Consider the following 15,847-nt stretch of genomic DNA (forward strand, 5'->3'; position numbering starts at 1 on the left):
AACAATGTTGTATGGTTGTGAGGCGTGGGCTATGGATAGAGTTGTGCGGAGGAGGGTGGATGTGCTGGAAATGAGATGTTTAAGGACAATATGTGGTGTGAGGTGGTTTGATCGAGTAAGTAATGTAAGGGTAAGAGAGATATGTGGAAATAAAAAGAGCGTGGTTGAGAGAGCAGAAGAGGGTGTTTTGAAATGGTTTGGGCACATGGAGAGAATGAGTGAGGAAAGATTGACCAAGAGATATATGTGTCGGAGGTGGAGGGAACGAGGAGAAGAGGGAGACCAAATTGGAGGTGGAAAGATGGAGTGAAAAAGATTTTGAGTGATCGGGGAATCGGCCTGAGCATGCAGGAGGGTGAAAGGCGGGCAAGGAATAGAGTGATTTGGATCGATGTGGTATACCGGGGTCGACGTGCTGTCAATGGATTGAACCAGGGCATGTGAAGCGTCTGGGGTGAACCATGGAAAGTTCTGTGGGGCCTGGATGTGGAAAGGGAGCTGTGGTTTCGGTGTATTATTACATGACAGCTAGAGACTGAGTGTGAACGAATGGGGCCTTTGTTGTCTTTTCCTAGCGCTACCTCGCACACATGAGGGGGGAGGGTAGGGTATTCCATGTGTGGCTAGGTGTCGATGGGAATAAATAAGGGCAAACAATATGAATTATGTACATGTGTTTATATATGTATATGTCTGTGTGTGTATATATATGAGTACATTTAGATGTATAGGTATGTATATTTGCGTATGTGGACGTGTATGTATATATACATGTGTATGGGGGTGGGTTGGGCCATTTCTTTCGTCTGTTTCCTTGCGCTACCTCGCAAACGCGGGAGACAGCGACAAAGCAAAATAATAAAAAGAAATAATAAATGTAATATATATATATATATATATATATATATATATATATATATATATATATATATATATATATATATATATATATATATATATATATATATATATATATATATGGGGAAGACCTTGTGGATATGCGTGCTAGAAAAGGACTAGTCATTGGGAATATCTGATTTAAAGATATACATATATATAAGTATACGTATGTGAGTAGGAGAGATTGTGAAAGGGCGTTATTGGATTACGTGTTCGTTGATATGCTTGTAAAAGAGACTTTTAGATTTTAATGTGCTGAGAGGGGCAGCTGGAGGGATGTCTGATCACTATCTTCTGTAGGCGAAGGTGAAGATTTGTAGAGGTTTTCAGAAAAGAAGAATGTTTGGGAGAAGAGTGTGGTGAGAGTAAGTGACCTTGAAAGGAGACAAGCGTGAGGAAATACCAGGAGAGATTGAGTGTAGAATGGCAAAAAGTGAGAGCAAATGGCGTAAGGGGGGTGGAGGATTAATGGGATGTATTTAGGGAGGCAGTGATGGTTTGCGCAAAAGTGCAAATGGTATGAGAAAGGTCGGAGGTAGGAAGGTTGGAAAAGGTAGTAAATGGTGGGGTGAAGAAGTAAGATTGTTAGTTAAAGAGAAAAGAGGGGCGTTTGGACCATTTTTGCAGGTAATTGGTGCAAATGACTGGAAGATGAATAAAAGAGAGCGGCAGGAGGTCAAGAGAAAGGTGCAAGAGATGAAAGAGAGGGCAAATAAGAGTTAAGGTGAGAGAGAATCATTAAATTTTAGGGAGAAGAAAAAGATGTTTTGGAAGGAGGTAAATAAAGTGCGTAAGACAAGGGAACAAAAAGGAACACTGATGAAGGGGGCAAATTGGGAGGTGATAACAAGTACTGATTAAGTGAGAAAGAGATGGAGTGAATGATTTGAAGGTTTGTTGAATGTGTCTGATGACAGAGTGGCAGATATAGGGTGTTTTGTTCTGGGTGGTGTGCGAAGTGAGAGGGTTAGGGAGAATGGCTTGGTGAACAGAGAAGTAGTGAAAGCTATGCGAAAGATGAAAGCCGGCAATACGGTGGGTTTGGATGGTATTGCAGTGGAATTTATAGAAAAATGGGGTGACTGTGTTGTTGATTGGTTGGTAAGGATATTCAGTGTATGTATAGCTCATGGTGAAGTGCCTGAGGATTGGCAGAATGCATACATTGTGCCAATGTACGAAGGCAAAGGGGATATAGGTGAGTGTTCAACTTACAGAGGTATAAATTTGTTGAATATCACTGGGAAATTATATGGGAGGGTATTGATTGAGAGGGTGAAGGAATGCACAAGAGCATCAAATCGTGGAAGAGCAGTGTGGCTTCAAAAGTGGTAGAGGATGTGTGGATTAGGTGTTGCTTTGAAGAATGTATGGAGAAATACATAGAAAAACAGATGGATTTGTGTGTAGCATTTATGGATCTGGAGAAGGCACATGATAGGGCGGATAGAGATGCTTTGTGGAAGGTATCAAGAGTATATGGTGTGGGAGGTAAGTTGCTAAAAGCAGTGAAAAGTACGTAAGGCATGTGTACGAGTAGGAAGAGAGTTAAGTAATTGGTTCCCAGTGAATGTAGGTTTGCGACAGGGGTGCATGACGTCTCCATGGTTGTTTAATTTGTTTATGGATGGGGTGATTAAGAAGGTGAATGCAGGAGTTTTGGGAAGAAGGGCAAGTATGCAGTTTGTTGTGGATGAGAGAGCCTGGGAAGTGTCAGCTGTTCGCTGATGATGTAGTGATGGTAGCTGATTAGAAAAGAGTTGAGAGTAAATGTGAATAAGAGCAAAGTTATTAGGTTCAGTAGGGTTGAGGGACAAGTTGATTGGGAGGTAAGTTTGAATGGCGAGAAACTGGAGGAAGTGAAGTGTTTTAAATATCCTGAAGTGGACTTTGCAGCGAGTGGAACCATGGAAGCGGAAGTGAGTCACAGGGTGGGGGAGGGAGTGAAGGTTCTGAGAGCGTTGAAGAATGTGTGGAAGGCGAGAACGTTATCTCGGAAAGCAAAAATGGGTATGTTTGAAGGAATAGTGGTTCCAACAATGTTATATTGTTGCGAGACGTGGGCTATAGATAGAGTTGTGCGGAGGAGTGATAAATACTGACAAACCATCCTCGCTCTGGGGGAGCGGTTATGTGGACATTAGGAAAGAGATAACCAAGAGGTGGGCTGACGTCCCAGAAATATTACATGATAAGGTATTAACACTAGTAAAAGATGTGATGGAACAATTTCTGAATGAGAGAATAAGGTTAGTTTCAGTTGTAAATAGGGAAAATGAAAGACCATAAATCAAGTATCCTTTCATGTAATGTAAATAGCCTACGTATTAGGACTACAGATGTGCAAACTTATGCGCTGTTATATACGGTGGATGTTATATCTCTACAGGAAACGGGCACAGAGGATGGTAGTTTAATAAATTTGCGTGGTTATCAATGTTTCTGTTTACCAGCTGATAAAAGAAATAATACAAGAGGACTGTTAACTTGTGTTCGGAAAAAATGTGCCAGTTGAATTGTTGGATAACAAGCAGAATGGGGTTGAACGTTTGTGTTAAAGTCTGCCTCCAAGGGAGATCTATATGTATTGTTAATATTTATGTCCATCCTCAAAGTTTGGATATTGATGTTATGCCAGAGTGTTTATTTATTAATGGCTGTGTCTTGGTTGATGATATTAATGCTAGCCATGAAGTTTTGGGTACTGTAGAACCCAGCAATATTAATGGTAGAAGATGGTTACACTTTTAAGAGGAGTTTGATGATGTTACAATATTGGGAGGAAGATTGGACTATGCGGTACTCTTCAATTCAGGTGGAATGAGGGCGAGTGCCGAGATAGTTAGGGATTTGCTTAGTGATCACTTTGCTTTACGAGTCATTGTACGTCAATGAAATACAGAAAATCATTTAGCGTAAAAGATATTGCTTGGATGACAAAAAGGAGGAATGATCGCTACTGTACGGGATTGGTAAACAGGTTATGAACCAAGATATATAGATAGCTTTTTTTTGTTTTACTACATATTGATTTTGTTAACCAAATATTGTAGGTGTAAGGGAGAAATCAATCATGGGAAACGTAATGTGTATTCTAAAAGCAAGTCAGTACAAGGCACATAAAGATTGGAGTACAAATCCTAGTAATAATGAAATTAAGTTAGCGATGAAAGAAACTGCTATGATGTGCACTGAGGTAAAGCAAAAACCCAAGGGATAAGTACTGGACAGACTTTTTATGAAACCAAGAGAGGTAAATAAAGTACGAGGTGATGGAAGCAAGGGCAACACCCACGTTGATCCAAAAGCCAGGGCCAATCAACTTACACATGAATGGGCTGGAGCAGCCAGTTTTGCACAGTTACCACCTGTACTGCAGGTCTCATTACAAAGTAAAAGTAAATTCAGGTGAGAACCAGTACTGAGTCAGTGTACGATGGAAGATGATACAATTGTGCCAATAACGAGAGGCGAATTGTTGTATGCGATTAAGAAGGGGAAATCTGCACCAGGGGAGGATGGAGTAACATATGACATTATAAACTGTATAGCTAGCATTAAGGAGCGGCTCCTTCTAGACTTATTCAATATGTCATTCAATGGAGGTTGTATTCCACTGAAGTGGAAAAAGGCAGTTATCGTACCAGTGCCTAAATGTAATGGAGATTTTCGACCAGGATCCTTAACCTCCTGTTTTAGCAAAATGATGGAGAGAATAATACTGAACAGGCTGTTGTATAAGTTGGAAATAATTTATCGTCCAATTTGCATGGGTTTATGTGAGGGGAAAAGCCCTGCTGATTGTGTCATGAGTTAGAGTAATGGCGAAGCTACGTGTAGAACATTTGTCGACGTAAAAGGAGCGTTTGATCGAGCAAATAAAGAAATTTAACTTGAAGAACTTGTTAACTTGTGTGTTTCCAGAAAGTTGTTGAAATGGACTTACGAATAATTAAGTAACAAAAAGGCTAGTGTTTGGTTTCAAAGTTGATAATTTGAAGAGAGACATGGAGTTCGGAACTCCATAGGGAGGTGTCTTTAGCCCTACTCTTTTTAATATACTAATGAATATAATAGCTCGGCATGAATTTCCCGGGGATGCTCAGGTCATGATATATGCTGAGAAAATATTTAGCTTTCCCAGACGTAATTCTGTACATATATGCTGTGATGGATCATTCTTTCATTCTGGCCGAGCGGGATGTGGTGTTTTCATTAGGGAATTTTTCGGTAATGAATGTTTCACAGATGAAACAGTTAGTAAAAGGATTAGCGATAACACCTCATCCACTCTGGCTGACTTACATGCAATCTCTAAGGGTCTCCAGATTGCTATAGAGAAATGTAAAGATACGTGTTTCTCTGTGGACAGTAGAAGTGCACTGAAGGCCTTGCAGAGTAAGCATCTATATAACTACCATGTGTTAGCATTTGTAAACGTCTGGCTAAAGTATTGCAAGAGATGAAATGTGATGCACAGTTTATATGGACTCCATCACGTGTGGAGATTCATTTTCATGAAGTGGCAGATAGGTTGGGCAGAAAAGCTACAGAAAAGATGTACATAGATATTGTTAGTTATAAGAGTATAGGAATGAGAAAGAATGAAATGAAAAAAATAAGAGAAGAATGGGAAATTTAAATATAGGTGTAACTGCTAAACATAGTGAGACTATATTATCTATATGTGTTAAATAACATCAGTGTAACTTACGGGCAAACTTTACATCTGTGAATAATGTGTTTATGAGACTAAGACAGGAGTATAGATATTGATTGGCAGTTAAGTGGAGGGAATGGTCAACCCTGTCAACTTTGCCAAATGAGTGATGGACATACATTAGAACATTATGTATTAGGTAGTGAAAAAATTCAGCCATATCGAATCTTTGAAGATGCACATGAATATCAACAATACATGTAGATCTACCTTGGAAGTAGACTTTAATACACAAACTTTCAACCTCATTTTGCTTGTTATCCAACAATGCAACCGGTACATATTTTCCGAACATAAATTAACAGTCCTCTTGTATTTTTTTTTTTTATCAGCTGGTAAACAGAACCATTAATCTTTATATTTATTTGTTACACTTTGTCGCTGTCTCCCGCGTTAGCGAAGTAGCGCATGGAAACAGACTAAAGAACGGCCTAACCCACCCACATACACATGTATATACATACACGCCCACACAGGCACATATACATACCTATAAATTTCAACGTATACATACATATACATACAGACGTATACATATATAAACATGTACATATTCATACATGCTGCTTTCATCCATTCTCTCGGCCACCCCGAAACACATGAAATGGCACCCTCCTCCCCCGCATGTGTGCGAGGTAGTGCTAGGAAAAGACAACAAAGGCCACATTCGTTCACAGTCTCTAGCTGTCATGTATAATGCACCCAAACCACAGCTCCCTTCCCACATCCAGGCCCCACAAAACTTTCCATGGTTTACCCCAGACGCTTCACATGCCTTGGTTCAATCCATTGACAGCACGTCGAGTCCGGTATACCACATGGTTCCAGTTCTCTATTCCTTGCACGCCTTTCACTTTCCTGTACGTTCAGGCCCCGATCGCTCAAAATCTTTTTCACTCCATCCTTACACCTCCAATTTGGTCTCCCACTTCTCGTCTTTCCCTCCACCTCTGACACATATATCCTCTTTGTCAATCTTTTCTCACTCATTCTCTCCATGTGACCAAACCATTTCAATACACCCTCTTCTGCTCTCTCAACCACACTATTTTTATTACCCCACATCTCTCTTACCCTTTCATTACTTACTCGGTCAAACCACCTCACACCACATATTGTCCTCAAACATCTCATTTCCAACACATCCACCCTCCGCACAACCCTATCTATAGCTCCTGCCTCACAACCATATAATATTCCTAGAACCACTATTCCTTCAAACATACCCATTTTTGCTCTCTGAGATAACGTTCTCACCTTCCACGCATTCTTCAACGCTCCCAGAACCTACGCCCCCTCCCCCACCCTGTAACTCGTTTCCGCTTCCATGGTTCCATTCACTGCCAAATCCACTCCCAGATTCTAAAACACTTCACTTCCTTCAATTTTTTCTTCATTCAAACTTACCTCCCAGTTTACTTGTCCCTCAACCCTACTGAACCTAATAACCTTGCTCTTATTTACATTTACTCTCATCTTTCTTCTTTCACACACTTTACCAAATTCAGTCACCAACTTCAGCATTTGATAAACATACAAACTCATTAAACTACCATCCTCTGTGCCCGTTTCCTGTAGAGATATAACATCCACCTTATATAACAGCGCATAAACATGCACATCTGTGGTCCTAGTACGTAAGCAATTTACGTTCCATGAAAGGATACTTAATCTATGGTCTTTCATTTTCCCTATTTACAACTGACACTAACCTTATTCTCTCATTCAGAAATTGTTCCATCCGATCTTTCACTAGTGTTAATACCTCATCATGTAATGCTTCAGGGATGTCAGCCCACCTGCGGCTTATCTCTTTCCTAATGTTCACATTACCGCTCCCCCAAAGCGTGGATGGTTTGTCAGTATTTATTACCGTATTATTTTCCGCCTCCCCCCCCCCCCACCCAACCCCCACCCCCTGTCCAAGTTTCTATGTTCATAAAGATTAGCAATTACATTCTGACTGTCCTCTACCTTTTTCCTAAGCCTGAATTTCTTACCGGAGTTGAACTACTACACCATATACGTCACTACGTTTGTCATTTACCTTTTGTAATGGAGTTCTTTGGTGCAGCTCTTGCATCTTTTCCTGTCACCTTCATCGTGTCATTCTGTTCCATTTTCTTCTCCCACACGTTCTCAGTGGAAGGTAGCGTTTCTTTTCTGTAACTCCTTATCCATCCTCCCTTTCCCGCTGTTGCACTTCCTCCATGGTCTGCCTCCGGACCCGCGCATCTGTGGTCTCCTACCGCAAATTGGTAAACCTGCATAATGCGCACCACCACTATTGCAATAGGACGGCACAACACGTTGCCTAGACTTTATCTTATTTCCACATTCCAATGAATTATGCTTTTGCCCACAGTACCGGCAGTGATATTCTCTTTGGCATTTCCAGGCTATATGGCCCCACCTACTGCACTTGTAACACAAAACATGCTGTTCCAGAGATGAATATCTTCGAAAAGTCTCCTTTCATCAAGGCTACCACTTCTTTTCACCCCGAATTTCATGTCGTTTTGCCCACACGAATCGTGTGGGCAAATCAGGATCCAGTATAACCGGATACATGAATACAATCACTTTGATGTGTTGTTCTTTGTTTTGGGTTATCATTAATTTCACCTCCTCAAGCCCTGTCGTCGTCAGAAACTTTACTGCTTTATCCCCAGCTACAGTCAGATACGAATCATTACGTCCTTCTTTAAGAAGAAGTTCAAACTTTTCATGCTGTCTTCTTAGCTTAGCAGCCCACAGCATCCGCTCATTGAATGTCATACGTAAGTCACTTGGAAAGGTCATCCTCCTCCTACCTGAGCTGTTTCCTCCACCCGGGTTGCTCGTTACATTGGTTCTGCCACCAGGGTTCATTCGTCCAGCATGCTGCGTTCGGTTCCAAGTAGAATTAATCCTTCTTTCTTCTCCGAATGCATTCTTTTTCTTCATGTCGTTCTGGATCTCGTCACTATCACTGTCTTCACTTTGCTTAACTAGATCTCACCTCCTCATCTTTTCCTTCCCACTAATCACCTCCTGAAATCCGTCTGTCACCTCCATTGTTGTCGGTCGTGGATCACATGCCTACGATTCACCACTTGAAAGCTGCAGGTCGTCGTCTAGGCAGTATATTCGTGCTGTCCTTTCTTGTTAAGCCAAATTATTCTCACGTTTCTGCCCACCACAATCCCTAGACATGGTGCAAAGCTTAGACAGCCGGCGAAAATCAAAACTTGCAGAGCGACAGCGGAGGAACGGAGCAAATTTTCGAAACCATTCGAAACGCATCTCGAGCTGCACTACCGTCATCACTAATTACTTGCTTAATAAAAACTAAGACATCGAAGTGGCTCTAAGCTTCGTACCTTATCATACAACACTGAACATGTAACTGATTATGACTACCGATAACACATGATTGACAAACATAATCCTCTCTAAATCACATCAACGGCACAGTTCTGTCGTGTGTGTGAGTGTGTGCGTTGTCACGTCGACTCGCCTTTCAGAAAAGGGTGAGGACTGTACAGGCACACACACACACGGACACCCAGGAACTTTGTATGAGTGTTTGTACATATTCATACTTGCTCGCCTTTATCCACTCCCGGCGCCGCCCCATCCTACAAGGAACAGCATCGCGATCTGTGTCAACGAAGTAGCGTCAGGAAACAGACGTAGAAAGACCGCATGAGCTCACAGTCATTCTCTAGCTGTCGTGTGTAATGCACCGTAATCACAGCTCCCTATCCACATCCAGGCCCCATAGACATTTCCATGGTTTACCCCAGACGTTCCACATGCCCTGGTTCAGTCCATTGACGGTACGTCGACCCCAGTATACCACATCGTTCCAATTCACTCTATTCCGTGCACGCATTTCGCCTTCCTGCATGTTCAGGCCCCGATCGCTCAAAATCTTTTTCACTCCATCCTTCCATCTCCAGTTTGGTCTCCCGCTTCTCCTTGTTTCCTCCACCTCTGACATATATATCCTCTTTGTCAATATTCCCTTACCCATTCTTCTCACATGTCCAAAACCTTTCAACACACCGTCTTCTGCTCGTTCAACCACAATCTTTTTGTTACCACACATCTATCCTCCCTTATAATTACTTACTCGATCAAACTACCTCACACCACATATTGTCTTCAAAACATTTCATTTCCAACACATCCACCCTCTTCCACACAACCCTATCTATAGCCCACTCCTCGCAACCAAATCATTGCTGGAACTACTGTTCCTTTAAACATACCTATTTATGCTCTCCGAGATAACGTTTTCTCTTTCCAATATTCTCCATCGCTCCCAGAACATTCCCTCCACCTAACCCTATGACTCACTTCCGCTTCCATGGTGGCCATTCACTGCCAAGTCCACTCCCATATATCTAAAACACTTCACTTCCTCCAATTTTTTCATTCAAACTTATATCCCAACTAACTTGTCACTGAACCCTGCTTAACCTAATAACCTTGCTCTTATTCACATTTACTCTTAACTTTCTCCTTTCACACACTTATCCAAACTCAGTCACTAACTTCTGCAGTTTCTCACTCGAATCAGCCACCAGTGCTGTATCATCGGCGAACAACTGACTCACTTCCCTAGTTTTCTCCAACGGACTGCATACTCGGCCCTCTCTCCGAAACTCTTGCGTCTACCTCCCTAACCACCCCATCTATAAACAAAGCAAACAACCTTGGTGATATCACACACCCCTCTCACTGACTGACCACACTGGGAACCAACCACTCTCCTCTCCTCTTACTCGTACACATGCCTTACAACACTGATGAAAACTTTTCACTGATTCTGACAGCTTTCCTCCTTTATAACGCGGGAAACAGCGACAGAGTAGAATATATATATATATATATATATATATATATATATATATATATATATATATATATATATATATATATATATATATATATATATATATATATATATATGGCTGATTCATGTGAGAAACTGCAGAAGCTGGTGACTGAGTTTGGTAAAGTGTGTGAAAGAAGAAAGTTAAGAGTAAATGTGAATAAGAGCAAGGTAATTAGGTACAGTAGGGGTGAGGGTCAAGTCAATTGGGAGGTAAGTTTGAATGGAGAAAAACTGAAGGGAGTAAAGTGTTTTAGATATCTGGGAGTGGATCTGGCAGCGGATGGAACCATGGAAGCGGAAGTGGATCATAGGGTGGGGGAGGGGGCGAAAATCCTGGGAGCCTTGAAGAATGTGTGGAAGTCGAGAACATTATCTCGGAAAGCAAAAATGGGTATGTTCGAAGGAATAGTGGTTCCAACAATGTTGTATGGTTGCGAGGCGTGGGCTATGGATAGAGTTGTGCGCAGGAGGATGGATGTGCTGGAAATGAGATGTTTGAGGACAATGTGTGGTGTGAGGTGGTTTGATCGAGTAAGTAACGTAAGGGTAAGAGAGATGTGTGGAAATAAAAAGAGCGTGGTTGAGAGAGCAGAAGAGGGTGTTTTGGAATGGTTTGGGCACATGGAGAGAATGAGTGAGGAAAGATTGACCAAGAGGATATATGTGTCGGAGGTGGAGGGAACGAGGAGAAGTGGGAGACCAAATTGGAGGTGGAAAGATGGAGTGAAAAAGATTTTGTGTGATCGGGGCCTGAACATGCAGGAGGGTGAAAGGAGGGCAAGGAATAGAGTGAATTGGATCGATGTGGTATACCGGGGTTGACGTGCTGTCAGTGGATTAAATCAGGGCATGTGAAGCGTCTGGGGTAAACCATGGAAAGCTGTGTAGGTATGTATATTTGCGTGTGTGGACGTATGTATATACATGTGTATGGGGGTGGGTTGGGCCATTTCTCTCGTCTGTTTCCTTGCGCTACCTCGCAAACGCGGGAGACAGCGGCAAAAAAAAAAAAACATATATATATATATATATATATATATATATATATATATATATATATATATATATATATATATATATATATTATCCCTGGGGATAGGGGAGAAAAAATACTTCCCACGTATTCCCTGCGCGTCGTAGAAGGCGACTAAAAGGGGAGGGAGCGGGGGGCTGGAAATCCTCCCCTCTCGTTTTCTTTTTTTCTTTTAATTTTCCGAAAGAAGGGACACAGAAGGGGGCCAGGTGAGGATATTCCCTCAAAGGCCCAGTCCTCTGTTCTTAACGCTACCTCGCTAATGCGGGAATTGGCAAATAGTTTGAAAGAAAGAAGGTGAAAAAAAGGGCAAATGAGAGTTGGGGTGAGAGAGTATCATTAAATTTTAGGGAGAATAAAAAGATGTTCTGGAAGGAGGTAAATAAAGTGCGTAAGACTAGGGAGCAAGTGGGAACTTCAGTGAAGGGCGCAAATGGGGAGGTGATAACAAGTAGTGGTGATGTGAGAAGGAGATGCAGTGAGTATTTTGAAGGTTTGTTGAATGTGTTTGATGAGAGAGTGGCAGATATAGGGTGTTTTGGTCGAGGTGGTGTGCAAAGTGAGAGGGTTAGGGAAAATGATTTGGTAAACAGAGAAGAGGTAGTAAAAGCTTTGCGGAAGATGAAAGCCGGCAAGGCAGCAGGTTTGGATGGTATTGCAGTGGAATTTATTAAAAAAAAGGGGTGACTGTATTGTTGACTGGTTGGTAAGGTTATTTAATGTATGTATGACTCACGGGGAGGTGCCTGAGGATTGGCGGAATGCGTGCATAGTGCCATTGTACAAAGGCAAAGGGGATAAGAGTGACTGCTCAAATTACAGAGGTATAAGTTTGTTGAGTATTCCTGGTAAATTATATGGGAAGGTATTGATTGAGAGGGTGAAACCATGTACAGAGCATCAGATTGGGGAAGAGCAGTGTGGTTTCAGAAGTGGTAGAGGATGTGTGGATCAGGTGTTTGCTTTGAAGAATGTATGTGAGAAATACTTAGAAAAGCAAATGGATTTGTATGTAGCATTTATGGATCTGGAGAAGGCATATGATAGAGTTGATAGAGATGCTCTGTGGAAGGTATTAAGAATATATGGTGTGGGAGGCAAGTTGTTAGAAGCAGTGAAAAGTTTTTATCGAGGATGTAAGGCATGTGTACGTGTAGGAAGAGAGGAAAGTGATTGGTTCTCAGTGAATGTAGGTTTGCGGCAGGGGTGTGTGATGTCTCCATGGTTGTTTAATTTGTTTATGGATGGGGTTGTTAGGGAGGTGAATGCAAGAGTTTTGGAAAGAGGGGCAAGTATGAAGTCTGTTGGGGATGAGAGAGCTTGGGAAGTGAGTCAGTTGTTGTTCGCTGATGATACAGCGCTGGTGGCTGATTCATGTGAGAAACTGCAGAAGCTGGTGACTGAGTTTGGTAAAGTGTGTGAAAGAAGAAAGTTAAGAGTAAATGTGAATAAGAGCAAGGTTATTAGGTACAGTAGGGTTGAGGGTCAAGTCAATTGGGAGGTGAGTTTGAATGGAGAAAAACAGGAGGAAGTGAAGTGTTTTAGATATCTGGGAGTGGATCTGGCAGCGGATGGAACCATGGAAGCGGAAGTGGATCATAGGGTGGGGGAGGGGGCGAAAATTCTGGGAGCCTTGAAGAATGTGTGGAAGTCGAGAACATTATCTCGGAAAGCAAAAATGGGTATGTTTGAAGGAATAGTGGTTCCAACAATGTTGTATGGTTGCGAGGCGTGGGCTATGGATAGAGTTGTGCGCAGGAGGATGGATGTGCTGGAAATGAGATGTTTGAGGACAATGTGTGGTGTGAGGTGGTTTGATCGAGTAAGTAACGTAAGGGTAAGAGAGATGTGTGGAAATAAAAAGAGCGTGGTTGAGAGAGCAGAAGAGGGTGTTTTGAAATGGTTTGGGCACATGGAGAGAATGAGTGAGGAAAGATTGACCAAGAGGATATATGTGTCGGAGGTGGAGGGAACGAGGAGAAGAGGGAGACCAAATTGGAGGTGGAAAGATGGAGTGAAAAAGATTTTGTGTGATCGGGGCCTGAACATGCAGGAGGGTGAAAGGAGGGCAAGGAATAGAGTGAATTGGAGCGATGTGGTATACCGGGGTTGACGTGCTGTCAGTGGATTAAATCAGGGCATGTGAAGCGTCTGGGGTAAACCATGGAAAGCTGTGTAGGTATGTATATTTTGCGTGTGTGGACGTATGTATATACAGGTGTATGGGGGTGGGTTGGGTCATTTCTTTCGTCTGTTTTCTTGCGCTACCTCGCAAACGCGGGAGACAGCGACAAAGCAAAAAAAAAAAAAAAAAAAAAAAAATATATATATATATATATATATATATATATATATATATATATATATATATATATATATATATATATATATATATATATATATATATATATATATATATCATTAAATTTTAGGGAGAATAAAAAGATGTTCTAGAAGGAGGTAAATGAAGTGCGTAAGACAAGGGAGCAAATGGGAACTTCAGTGAAGGGCGCAAATGGGGAGGTGATAACAGGTAGTGGTGATGTGAGAAGGAGATGGAGTGAGTATTTTGAAGGTTTGTTGAATGTGTTTCATGATAGAGTGGCAGATATAGGGTGTTTTGGTCGAGGTGGTGTGCAAAGTGAGAGGGTTAGGGAAAATGATTTGGTAAACAGAGAAGAGGTAGTAAAAGCTTTGCGGAAGATGAAAGCCGGCAAGGCAGCAGGTTTGGATGGTATTGCAGTGGAATTTATTAAAAAAGGGGGTGACTGTATTGTTGACTGGTTGGTAAGGTTATTTAATGTATGTATGACTCACGGTGAGGTGCCTGAGGATTGGCGGAATGCGTGCATAGTGCCATTGTACAAAGGCAAAGGGGATAAGAGTGAGTGCTCAAATTACAGAGGTATAAGTTTGTTGAGTATTCCTGGTGAATTATATGGGAGGGTATTGATTGAGAGGGTGAAGGCATGTACAGAGCATCAGATTGGGGAAGAGCAGTGTGGTTTCAGAAGTGGTAGAGGATGTGTGGATCAGGTGTTTGCTTTGAAGAATGTATGTGAGAAATACTTAGAAAAGCAAATGGATTTGTATGTAGCATTTATGGATCTGGAGAAGGCATATGATAGAGTTGATAGAGATGCTCTGTGGAAGGTATTAAGAATATATGGTGTGGGAGGCAAGTTGTGAAAAGTTTTTATCGAGGATGTAAGGCATGTGTACGTGTAGGAAGAGAGGAAAGTGATTGGTTCTTAGTGAATGTAGGTTTGCGGCAGGGGTGTGTGATGTCTCCATGGTTGTTTAATTTGTTTATGGATGGGGTTGTTAGGGAGGTAAATGCAAGAGTTTTGGAAAGAGGGGCAAGTATGAAGTCTGTTGGGGATGAGAGAGCTTGGGAAGTGAGTCAGTTGTTGTTCGCTGATGATACAGCGCTGGTGGCTGATTCATGTAAGAAACTGCAGAAGGTGGTGACTGAGTTTGGTAAAGTGTGTGGAAGAAGAAAGTTAAGAGTAAATGTGAATAAGGGCAAGGTTATTAGGTAGAGTAGGGTTGAGGGTCAAGTCAATTTGGAGGTAAGTTTGAATGGAGAAAAACTGGAGAAAGTAAAGTGTTTTAGATATCTGGGAGTGGATCTGGCAGCGGATGGAACCATGGAAGCGGAAGTGAATCATAGGGTGGGGGAGGGGGCGAAAATTCTGGGAGCATTGAAGAATGTTTGGAAGTAGAGAACATTATCTCGGAAAGCAAAAATTGGTATGTTTGAAGGAATAGTGGTTCCAACAATGTTGTATGGTTGCGAGGCGTGCGCTATGGATAGAGTTGTGCGCAGGAGGGTGGATGTGCTGGAAATGAGATGTGTGAGGACAATATGTGGTGTGAGGTGGTTTGATCGAGTAAGTAATGTAAGGGTAAGAGAGATGTGTGGAAATAAAAAGAGTGTGGTTGAGAGAGCAGAAGAGGGTGTTTTGAAATGTTTGGTCACATAGAGAGAATGAGTGAGGAAAGATTATCAAAGAGGATATATGTGTCAGAGGTGGAGGGAACGAGGAGAAGTGGGAGACCAAATTGGAGGTGGAAAGATGGAGTGAAAAAGATTTTGAGTGATCGGGACCTGAACATGCAGGAGGGTGAAAGGCGTGCAAGGAATTGAGTGAATTGGAACGATGTGGTATACCGGGGTCGACGTGCTGTCAATGGATTGAACCAGGGCATGTGAAGCGTCTGGGGTAAACCATGGAAAGTTCTGTGGGGCCTGGATGTGGAAAGGGAGCTGTGGTTTCGGTGCATTATTACATGACAGCTAGAGACT

This window comes from Panulirus ornatus, chromosome 11 (assembly GCF_036320965.1).
Source record: "Panulirus ornatus isolate Po-2019 chromosome 11, ASM3632096v1, whole genome shotgun sequence".
NCBI lineage: Eukaryota > Metazoa > Arthropoda > Malacostraca > Decapoda > Palinuridae > Panulirus > Panulirus ornatus.